Source organism: Oryza glaberrima, chromosome 6, assembly GCF_000147395.1.
Source record: "Oryza glaberrima chromosome 6, OglaRS2, whole genome shotgun sequence".
NCBI classification, from domain to species: Eukaryota; Viridiplantae; Streptophyta; class Magnoliopsida; order Poales; family Poaceae; genus Oryza; species Oryza glaberrima.
The window spans coordinates 23963684-23975882 of record NC_068331.1 but is presented as its reverse complement, the minus strand read 5'-3'; positions in this window follow the sequence as shown (position 1 = coordinate 23975882).

The window sequence follows — 12199 nt, the reverse complement described above, 5'->3', positions numbered from 1 at the left end:
GGAGAGAAGAAAGGAGACACAATTTACTTTTTGATATAATCGAATCAATCCCTAAATCAACGGAGTATCCTTGATTTACTTTTTTCTCTACAACGATACCAATAGCTACTACGATACACCGACCAATGGAAGGAGGTATTCAATTCAAATGTATTGCCTATGTTTTACTAGTTAATTACTCAAATGCCATCATGTTACAATAATTTTGTCCCGTACCTTGCCCCTCTCTTGATCAACGGTGCACATTATTCCACCTCTAAATACCTCGCAAACACCGTAAAAGATCTCTTATTACAATGACATGAGTAGCACCCTAAATCCTGAGTTGAAATATTCATAGGATAGAATTTCAGATTGGATTGTTTGAGTAACTAAGTTCCAAGGGGTTGTTTGAAGCACTAAATTCAATATACTCCCTCCGTCCCATAATATAAGGGATTTTGGGTGGATATAACACATCCTAGTGCAATGAATCTAGACATAGGATGTGTCACATCCATCCAAAATCCCTTATATTATAGGACAAAAGAAGTATATAAAAAAATGCTGCATATATCGGTTGTATGTAGGGACCGGGTAAAAAGTAGAAGAAAAAAAAACAAATTGGTCTGAATGATCGGGCCAGGTTGATGGGCTATCTGGGCTGGGCTCCTATGCATCTCAGACAGGCCAAATCTCGTGTCATCAATTTTATAGCACAAACCGTGACATCTGTAGTTCTATCATGATCGCTGTACTATTGTCTCCTTAGTTGAAAAACAATGAGGGAACACAGTGTTGCGTTGTGCTGTCATTTTCCTCCACGACCGCAGCAATCAAACCTAGTGAAAAAGCACTGCAGAAAGTCGCAAAAAATGACGTTTCCAAACAGTCATGAGCCAAAGCCAACAGAGGATTCAACATGTGTAGCACATCAATCAAAAACAAAAGCACTAGCAGTACTATAGCCAAAGATTGATGAGCCACTTTCACCACAAAAAAGAGGTTTAGCAAGCCACTAATTCGACCACACAAGCAATTAACCAAAGCATTGCATGTATATACACATCACACGTCGCAGCTGATAGACAGAGATATGTCTGCACCAAACCGGCCCTGATTAATCAGCTGGAGTATCATTAGCTTGTAATTAATAACCCACACTAAACACACTTCCATAAAGCTAGCAGGATAGTGCTCTCGCTTTATTCCAAAACATACCTAAAACGTTACCGGATTAATCTATCTGACCAGCCGGCCGACAGAGATCGATCGCCGCCAAATCACACAAAACCAAAGCTGGAATCAACTTCTCCACCGAGATAAGCAAAGCATATATGTATACTTGTATTTATGAAAATTTTCGCTTTAGAGCTCGCTAAGGTTATCTGAAACCTCCACATCGAAAAGACTGCTCGTTTGGGCCACACACAGCGAGTGCGTCTCTTAGGATAACCTTAGCGTGAAGTTAGGATACGAATTAAAAAAATACATTAGCATATAACTAATTGAGTTTTAATTATTACTATAAATTTAAAAAAATGAATTTATTGATAGAAAGTTTTTTTAAAAAATATTGTTTAGCGGTTTAAATTATGTGCTAATAAAAATGAGAATAGAATCTGCATCCTTACTCAGAAAATAAACCTTGGTAGCATTGAGTGGACTATGAGTCACCCGTCCACGCGCGAATTCGTGATGGGATAAGAAGGGGACCGGATCACCGGGGGACGATTCATTCATCTCCCAACTTGCTGAAACGTAAAAGCGGAAAAGGCGCCATCAAGTGTACTCTTTTTTTGGTTTTGGTCATTGGACCATCATGAAAAACCTATAGCTACTTCCATGACAAAAAAGAAAGGAGATCTTTTTTTTTTTAGAGAGGACGAGAAGAAAAAGATCTAAGATGTACAGCTAACCTGATTAGATGGGTACAGTAGTATTACTAGTATGATGATACGGATTTTCCAAAGCAACAAACACATAATAGTGATGTACCTTGTTCATGTCGCCCTCTTGAGATGACAAATCTTTGCCGTCTCTGAGATCAGATCACTACTCGAATACTGTTCAAGGATTAGACACGGCCTGGAGCACGATTGTTGCAATACTGTCGATCAGTCAAACTGTTCACTCTGATCGTCAACTGTGACGGCATGTTTGTACGTAGCAGGGTGTAGTATGCATCACCGTACTCACACCGTACATTTGTGTTTGTTTGTCTCTCATGACAGAGAAATGTCATGTAGACTCAAGTACATATGCATGGACATCAGCGAGAGAATTAAGTTCAGAGATGGTTTTTTTTTTCTTTACTGAAGTTAAAATTTGCTATAGGAACAGAGCTACAGAAGCTACTGATTAATCGATCTCCAGGTGAAGCATGGGTTGTATGTAACTACCATGATTGTGAGTACTTCTTCATGAGCATATCAGAGCATGTGCATACTCTGAAGATGGAAGAATCGATGCCAAGAGGTGAGATGTTCGATCGATGGATCGATCTCCATTCCATTCGATGGCCAATAATTGAGATGTCTATTCGAGTTCCGTAGACAAGTTGGAGCTTGGCATTGGATTGGGCCATCCAACTTGTGGCCATCAGATCATATTGCAGATAATAATCTTCCACTGTATATCCACTGTACCATACAGATGTAGTAAGCGGTTTTATGAATCGAAGTACCGGTTGCTATCTTTTCCATGGGTGATATCAACTTCGGACTTAGGTGTTCTCAGTGCAATAAACTCGAAAGCCATATTATGGCGACGCTTGGATACGTATATTAAAGATATAGATATCAGGATCTATGATTTCTTCTCTTTTTTTTGAAAAAAATGCACCATGTCTACCTACCACTATGATTGTGTTCATTGTCTTTGTAACAAATGGGGTGTTTTCACAGTACTTAGGGCATCAACAATGTAGATGAAAAGTGGGTAGTAAGACCCCTTACTACCTACTTTAACATTGTGGAGGTGGGTAGTAGAGGAGGTAATAACTATAGCAGGCAATAGTACTACTACCAGGTAACAAGCATAAAAAAAATATTAAACTCTCTTCTCTCATTCTCTCACTCTCTTTTCTATCCAATCATTGTTTTACATGTGGGTTATATCTTACTTCCCACACATTGTGAGAGGTAGAAACAATTATAACCTAGTTTCGTGGGTCCCACCTTACTACCCACTTAATAAACATATATTGAGGATGCCCTTAATAAAATTCGTTAGACCAAAAGCAATGAACTAGCCATATTCATCACCGTAGGGTACGGCCTTGATAAGACTCTCAAATAGTATGTTACACAAGTTGTGCAAATTGTGAACTAAGATGGATAAAAAATTATGACACATTCGAGAAATTCTTTTCTTTTGTTAAAAAAAAAAAGAAGTGGTATCTCAATGGTTCAATTAGATGTACACATAAAGATAACTTGTAAAAATTTGCAAACACTAGTACCGTAGTATCTGAGTACTTTCTGCACCTACCGCGACTGAGAGGCACAAGATGCGAAAATGACCGCAACTATGAAAAGTTTTACTAGCACATACAGCTCCAAAGCCAAAAGCATCGTCACTATGTTGAATTGTTGATCCTGTACGTTCATTATGCAGCTTGAGAAAATATTCAGGTAAGGAAAAAAAGAAAAGATTTGCTCGCTTCACATCACAAGACAATATATTCGGTTGTTGCCAGCACATGACCTTAGTTACACTCCAAAACTTTTGACAGAGCCAATTTTTTCAAAGGAAAAAGAAGAAGAAACTTTTGGCATATCGGAAGTTGGAAAATAATGCAGAATACCTGCAGATATCCTCTTTTCTATTTCCTTTTTAATACTCTAGAGAAGCGATGTAATTTTCTTTGTGGTCAGTTTTGGCAGTGCAGTCGTTTTCTGTATTTCCTGAAAATGGCGATGTCGCTTCACTTTCAACGTGGCATGAAAACGTGGTTCCATTTGTGCACCAAGAACAGACTGACGGTGACACCAGCATCTTCTTGTTCTTTTGGCCTGTTTTTGATGGAGATGTTGATGCAATTTTGCAGGGTGAGATAGCTGAGTGCCTTTTCTTTCTGTTTTGCTAGATAGCTCCCGTTAATTCTGGTCGTTTCTCTTCCAGGCAATTCCTTCTGAAATACTGATACCTTGTGGACATATGTAGGAAACATGCGTGTCATGATTCAGCTTATGATGTACACGGAAGCGTGATTTGGTTTAGATATTCTGGTTGCAACCTAACAAAATCTTCTGTGGCCAAATGGTGAGCAAGTAATATAAATCAAGGGATAATAATGATATAATAATATACAGGTACTGTATCTTGTTGGAAAATATTGGATGGAATATAAAGATTCAGTCAGTATAGAAATCCCTCTCCAATAATTCCAGTTCTTAATTCCATGGATCATCCTACTAAACAAATAGATCCAGGACAGCCATGCATATATGAAGATGTGATCATCCTCATATAGTACATTTCAGCATGCAGCTTGCAGGAGCAGAAGCAGCAATGCCCAGGCAGTAGTTGAGCTCATGTCAGGGAAAACGAGACATTTTCAGGGACACTACAGGGTGTCCATCTGCAATCTCGCTTTGATGCGTGCCTCCTTGCACGTTTTTGTCTGTGATCCTCATTATTCTAATACTCTATGATTATTTCTGGTGTCATCCGATATGTGTGCTGGCCATAGAACATTAGAGCAGTATGGAGGTTGATTGTTTTTTCTTCTTTTTAGCAACAGTGTTTCCTGCTCATACTTGATAACTTGGGAACAGTGGCAAACTTACAACAAAAATACCTTGGGTTTGTATATCCAAGTAATAGTCTGATTGTTGAGTGATTTTGCAATAATTAACATAGTCTAAAAGAACATAAAAGAACAGGAAATATATACATGATCTACCCGGTGCGGTGTACGTAGGTATACTCTCCTGCTTAAAACTGAGTTTTTATGATACTTGAGAAGACACCAAGCCATCCTAGTATATGACGTTTTTCTCAAGTATCTGCGGTTGATACACTTTTTAAAAAAGTTGATACACTCAGTATCAAGCCATCCTAGTGTATCAAACTGAGTTTTTCTGCGGTTGATACACTTAAGTGGTTCTTAAAAAAGTTTATGACGTTGTCAACTTTTAGATATGTATGCACGTTGGATTATTTGTTTTATCAAAAATTAGAGAAAAATGTAAGTACTATTATTTTGGTGTGACTTGTTTTATTATTACATATACTTTATGTAATACTTTTATAAATCTGTATATATTTCTTAATAAAACGAATGACTAATATATATAATAATACACTAAATAGCTTAATATTTGTTATAAATGTTATAAGTTATTGTCTTATATGTCTTCGTGGTTGCATGACCCCTTATTTTTTATTGGCATGTGCTTATTAGCCTATGCAAAAATATTTTGTAGGTTTTTAAGGAATAGGTTTGATTTCATTTAAATTCGTGTGAAAATCATTAAACTTATATTCGGGCGACATTATAAAGGAAGAGTAGTACGCTAGCGTAGCTCGCTTCGCTTTTCGACGCGGAGCTCGCTAGGAGGATTTGAAAGGCGTTATGGAATTAAGATTTCCCAGTTTTAGCTAAGACATAACTGTGTATGTCCTTATAGTAATTTTTTCTCAAATATATTAAAATTAATTGTTAGAAACAAAATTAATCAAATGAACATACATTTTGTATATTCTAGAAATAGCTCAATCTTGATCCATGAATCTTTAGTTATGATGAGAGTTTATTAGTAAAATAATTTTTACTATAGATGTAAATCGTAAATTATATGTCAAACCTTATACCCTCATATGTTTATTATTTAGCTTTTTCCTCCTACCTTATACCCTCATATGTTTATTATTTAGCTTTTTCCTCCTTTCTTTGTTTATTTCTTTCCATCTAGTAGTTTCATCCCCGGAAACCTCTTAAATTATTATTTTCAGCATCCATCTAATCCAACGGTTAAGATTCATTTATCCTCTTTTGTTTTGTAGTGAATCCAATGGCTGATATTTATTGAATGATGTGGCTCATCCTCATTTCATTTTAAGTTTCACTTTTCAATGGTTAAGATAGTCTGATTGTTGAGTGATTTTGCAATAATTAACATAGTCTACAAGAACATAAAAGAACAGGAAATAGACATGATCTACCTGGTGCGGTGTACGTAGGTATACTCCCCTGCTTAAAACTGAGTTTTTATGATACTTGAGAAGATACCAAGCCATCCTAGTATATGACGTTTTCTGAAGTATCTGCGGTTGATACCCTTTTTAAAAAGGTTGATATACTCAGTGTCAAGACATCCTAGTGTATCAAACTGAGTTTTTCTGCGGTTGATACACTTAAGTGGTTCTTAAAAAAGTTTATGACGTTGTCAACTTTTAGATATGTATGCACGTTGGATTATTTGTTTTATCAAAAATTATAGAAAAATGTAAGTACTATTATTTTGGTGTGACTTGTTTTATTATTACATATACTTTATGTAATACTTTTATAAATCTGTATATATTTCTTAATAAAACGAATAAGCAAACGTCAAAAAACTAATATCATCGTCTATTTAAACATGAAGGTAGTAGTAAAATTATTTTTTTCTAAAAAAAAGTAGAGTAGTGAAAACGAACTCGTTGAAATAAGACATGACCAATACACTGGTCCTGGCCATAATAGGATGCTACATAACCACAAAATTAAAAATTCGAGTTTTTCTAACCACATGCTGACGCAAAGCACAACTGTCTGTGGCTGTAAGACCGTATAATTTTTATCTGCTGAGATCAGATCATATCACCGCCCATGAATTTGTTATCTTCAGAGTGACGCCAAGATACCTAATGCCTTCATTATATACTTCGATAGTTCAGATCGGCTTTCGTTTTCTCCTTAACTTATTTTTTAAGGTTTACCAGTTCAGTTTGGCTAATACAAGGCACAGTACAGCTTTTCAGTGGCTTTTGGGGAATTGCAGTGGTTCACGTTTTGGCAAAAGGTTCGGTATCATTTGTCAGCAATTTTAGTAATTAATCTACCAGCATGCATAAATAATGTGCTGATTGTTCATCTAGAAAGTCTACTTTAATTAGGGAAGGAGTTGCTGAATGCTGATGGTTTCCTGATCTCTAATTCAGTTTCTTCTCAGATTGAATAAACGGACAGAGGCATCAAAACTTGTACGCTGTTTGTCGTACCAAAGTTGGGGTTAGGTAGGTGTGATCGTCATTGGTTTCGTTTATTAATCAGATTTGGTGGTGCATTTTAAGGGTATATGCAAAGCACACAACCGTGCAACTTCTGCACCTGCATTGCCAACTGCTATGCTAAATAAATAAATATAGTAGCAGAATAAGTCTTGATGCAATGATACGAATACCTTTTGCGTATTCCTCAAAAGAAAATATGGTGTTCTTTATTTCTTCCCTTTTATTGTTCTTGTAGGAATTAAAATCTCTGTGGAAATAGTGAAAAATGTATTTAGGCCGTTGAAGTTAAGGCCTCCTTTGAAACAAAGAATTTATGCAAAAATTTTGTAGCATTCTAATCCTATAGAAAATTTTCCTATTTATCACTTTGAAACAAAGGATTATTGAGCTTTCCAAATCATATGAAACCCCTTACGCTCAATGCGTATAGATTTCAGAGGAAAATTAACAAGAGCTATAATTTTTTAGAAAAAATTTCTTTGAGTCTATCTCTCATTAAATTTCTATGTTTCTCCTGCAGGTTTCAAAATGGTATGTAATTCTTTTTTTTCATATATATTTCTATCAAAATAATGTATTGTTCCTATTCCTTTCTTTTACTTTTCCTGTGTGTTCTAAAGGGGCCTAATTAAATAGTGGAAATAGCCACTTAAATTAGTTAGATGGTGCAGGAAATTAGGTAGATGCATGGACAGTTCCCATTAAGTAATAGTTTTCTTTTTGTCCATTTGTATTGCTCTGAATTATTTTTTACAAATATTGTCGCAATCAAACATCATAAAACATTGTTCACCTGGGCTTGATCCTCTAGAAGACTACTATCAGATCGCAGTTAGAAAAATGTTCACCCCAGCTGTGCAAGAACAGATCAACGCATTTCTCATCCGCCTGATACACTGCACTCAATTCCATTAGCTAAGGGACATGAAAAAAATGCGAATCAAGAGTGCCATATATTCCAAAGGGGTGATGCCTCCTAAGTCAGTTGATGTATCCTTCACCGGTTGTTTGTAGGTATCTTATGATGTGTCCTTGAGAAAAACATTGACAGATCCAACTGTTAACAAGCAGTGGTTTGAAAGAACATCTCTATCAAATCTCAGGGCTACTTTCAAAAAAAAAAACATGAAATTAAAAATGATAATCCTATTTTTAATATAATGGATATTTCATCAAGTAATGAAATAACTTCTGCACCAACTTAGTATGCACACAGCCCAAAGAATAGAAGCCTCGCTATGGAGTATGGGCAAATACAAAGTCATGACATCTCTGAATAGAAATACCCTCTTTAATGTATTTGTAACCAAGTGTGTCAGTATCTTTATATTGTTTGAGAACTAAGGCATCTCACCCATGCATTTGAATTAACCAAGAATATATGCCATTTGGATTTTGCATCGTTTTCCACTGTTTTATTCAAAGGGAGAACTTTTTTGGGCCATGCTTTGAGGCAAACACCTTTGTCCTCATTCTTTGATGATTAGTTGATGTTCATTAAATTAAGTCGGAGTACTTAATTTAAGATTGCTTTACACTGTTCTGCCCCAGATGTAGGTGAGGCCGGATACTACCTTCATCTGCTAATCATCATGAGCACTAGAAAGGGGCACTACTAAATAAATCTATTTTGTAGTATGCATTACGTACATGAAGATGTGATGACTGATGACCAAAATGTGCAGCAACCTGACTATAGAAAACGTGTGCACATTTAAGACATTGAGGCTTACTTGGCAGTTGGCACAGCCAGTGGATGCAGACAAATTTCGCACCCAAAGTCAGTGGTTCTCAAGATTGGAGACCCTTCTTAAAAAAATTGTGATAGCACTGTACACTGTAAGGTAAGGTAAGGCCATGAAACAAATTTTTCACTAGATTATTGCCACGAATTTCAACTTAATTATAGAGATAGAATAAATATTATAAAAATAAACTTATCAAATAGTTCAAAACAAGTAATTTAATCAATGCAGTAGAAGAAAGTTTTTTCAGAAAAATATATTTTTCGAGATATGGTGCACATAATCCGTGACAATAATCCTAAATTGTATAAGCACTTTGCATATCAAGGCAATCTGGAGTGTGTAAATTTTACATGAATCAGTTTGATCCTCGCAGAACGTAAAAACCATTCTTTTGTGTTCTAAAGTTTTTTTTAATACGCAAAAGAATTGCACGTTAATATATTAGAAGAAATAGAGTTCTTCGGTGTTCTAAAGTAGTACGTCCTAAATTTTTCTATGCCTAAAATGATTCCATGTTCTCTTATTTTACCCAAAATATCCCTTTTTCCGCACAAACGAGCCGAACTAGAAGTGTTTCTTTTAATAACATTATAATATTATAGTTATATGTCACTCTAAATTGGTAGTATGTTACAAATCAACTAGCAATAACAAAAATAGAAGAAAATGGCAAACACTCAACAATGTGTTTGTTATGGCACTACATTAATCAGTACATTGAGATATACGTATATAAAACTTGGACGTTCTAGAGCCTAAAAAAATATTACTAATAAACATACAGGGATGTGACCTAGGCACACGCAATGCTTGGTCACAACTGACCTTGGTGGGTCGGCCAACATTGAACCAAAGTAGGATGGTCACCCTAGCAAGGGCACATGAAAACAAATATTGAAGGTAGGACCAAATTAGGTCACATCAGAAGGAGATGGAACCTAATCAATATTCATTGTCAATGGCCGGAAGAGATATGCTTTGGTATTTTGGTGACTCCTTGTTGGTAGAGTTGTGTAGAATATCATATCAAAAGCTTTATATCTACAAAGCTCCACTGATATCATGGTATAATTGTGATTTTTCTGATGTATATATATATATATGAAGATATTATTTTTTTTAATACTATATACATTAGTTGGAGAAGAAAGGTGTAGAGATAATTGCTTGGAAAATGAAGTTGTCCATGCAAAAGTGCCAAAATTCGGTGGCACTAAATAGGAAACGAATGCTACGTGAAGATGTTGATGCACTAACCAATCCCGATCTTTTTTTATTTTGGCATTTAAAAGAAAAGACAATTCGGCTGCATATCCTTTTGTTTATAGTGTAATATAATGTAATATACTCATTACATCCCAAAATAAATCAATCTAGAATTGAAATGGGCACTAACTCTACAGGTACACTTAGGCTGTGTTTAGTTTCTAAAATTGGAGAGAAGTTTAGGGAAAGTTGGTACTCCCTCCGTCCCAAAAAAACTCAATCTTGATTCAAACCCAGGATTAGGTTTTTTTTTTTTGGACGGAGGGAGTAGTCTAGAAAAAAAAAAGTTGAAAGTTTATGTGAGTAGAAAAGTTTTGGATGTGATGTGATGTGATGGAAAGTTAGAAATTTAGAGAAAATTTGGTGTGTACTAAACAGGGCCTTATACTAATTCTACAGGTACACTACTGCAGAATGAATTTTTCACACATATCGAAGATCATACAGAATATCGGACTTCATGTTTCCTTTTTTTATGGAGTATACTTTGAATCTCGTCTTTTCGCTTATGCTTATGCTTATCAGCCATATTTTAAATTTTCAACCTTAAATTTAGAGCTGATTTTAAGATTTCTTTTATCGAATTTTTTCGGCCTTTGCTTTTAGATCACTAAAAATATGAACATAAAAGTTTTATTCACAAATTATTTTTCGTTTACAAATGTGTCCTTTAGCTTATTCCACAAATAAACGAAACGATGGGGGCTTCCGTCAAAAAAAAGTTTCAACTTAGCCATGAATCTTCGTATCTTCGTAGCTAGGAACAGTTTTTATTTTTACGGAGGGTGTATCTTATTAGAACAGGTATAATAGCAGGCTATAAGCCAGCTATAAACATATTTTAAAGAGATAAAGAAAGAGAGAGAAGAGCAGTGGACTACAGATCCGTAGCCGGCTGTAGCACGGACTCTCATACATAATGTGTGTATGACAGGTGAGACCAGTTATTAATAGTATAGTAAGCAAGTATTGTGTGAACTGGCTATTATATTGACAATAGATAATTTAGATCTAGTAGTGGGCTATACTATTAATTAAACTTGCTCTTTGTTTCTCTATCAGCGTTGATCGTGCATGACAGAAGATCCACAACCTTTTCTTAAGACCGTTGAAGTAGTAGTACCATAGTAGTATATAGCTTAGTAGATGTTCGATCATCTATATACGTAAGCCCCGACACGTACGAATCCGGGACGTTAACCACCCACCGCCGCCGCGCGAATAAACTCCGGCGAGCAAACGTCCAAACCCGATCCCGCCGAATTCCGCCACCGCGTCGCCGTCGTCGGATCACTGTAAAAAAAGAAAAAATACAGGCAAAAACGCCCCCATAATAAAACAACCAGATGCTTGCTCAGTCCCCGGCCGAGACCGACCACCTCGTGCGGCGACGTGGGGCGGTGAAAAAGTGAAGAAAAAAAAAAAGCTTCCGCATCGCCACCGTCGTGTCGCGTCGCATCGAGCGAGAGAGCCAGGTCACTGTCACTGTCCAGTGGGGGCCACCACCACCACCGTGTGTGGGTCCCACCGCCAGGGCGCCTCGCGCCCGACACCTGTGGCGGCTGGCTGCGGCAGCGGGGACGCGGGCGCCACGCGAGAACGCTTGCGAGTGAGAAGCGCACTCGCATATCACGCACGTCCACCGAGGCTGTCTTCTCTTTTTCTTCTTCTTCTTCTCTGTTTCTTTTTTTTTCTTTGGGTACCACTGCTCCACCTAGCCAGCGTCATCCGATTGACCTGGCCCACGTCGGATTGCCGGGGTGTGGGGCCGGCTTGGCTGAGACTGGAGGGGTGGGTGGGTTGCCGCGCGCGTGCGTGCGTAGGTTAATTGGGAGAAGTTGCGGGCGGTGCCCCTCCCACAGCATTGAGAGGCTTTTTCGTATATTAAATATCAAATAACTCTCAAAATAACCCTTGAATTCAAATAGTATAGGCCTGTTATTTTATTTGAGGCCTATTTCCTTATGTTAAAAAATAGCTCT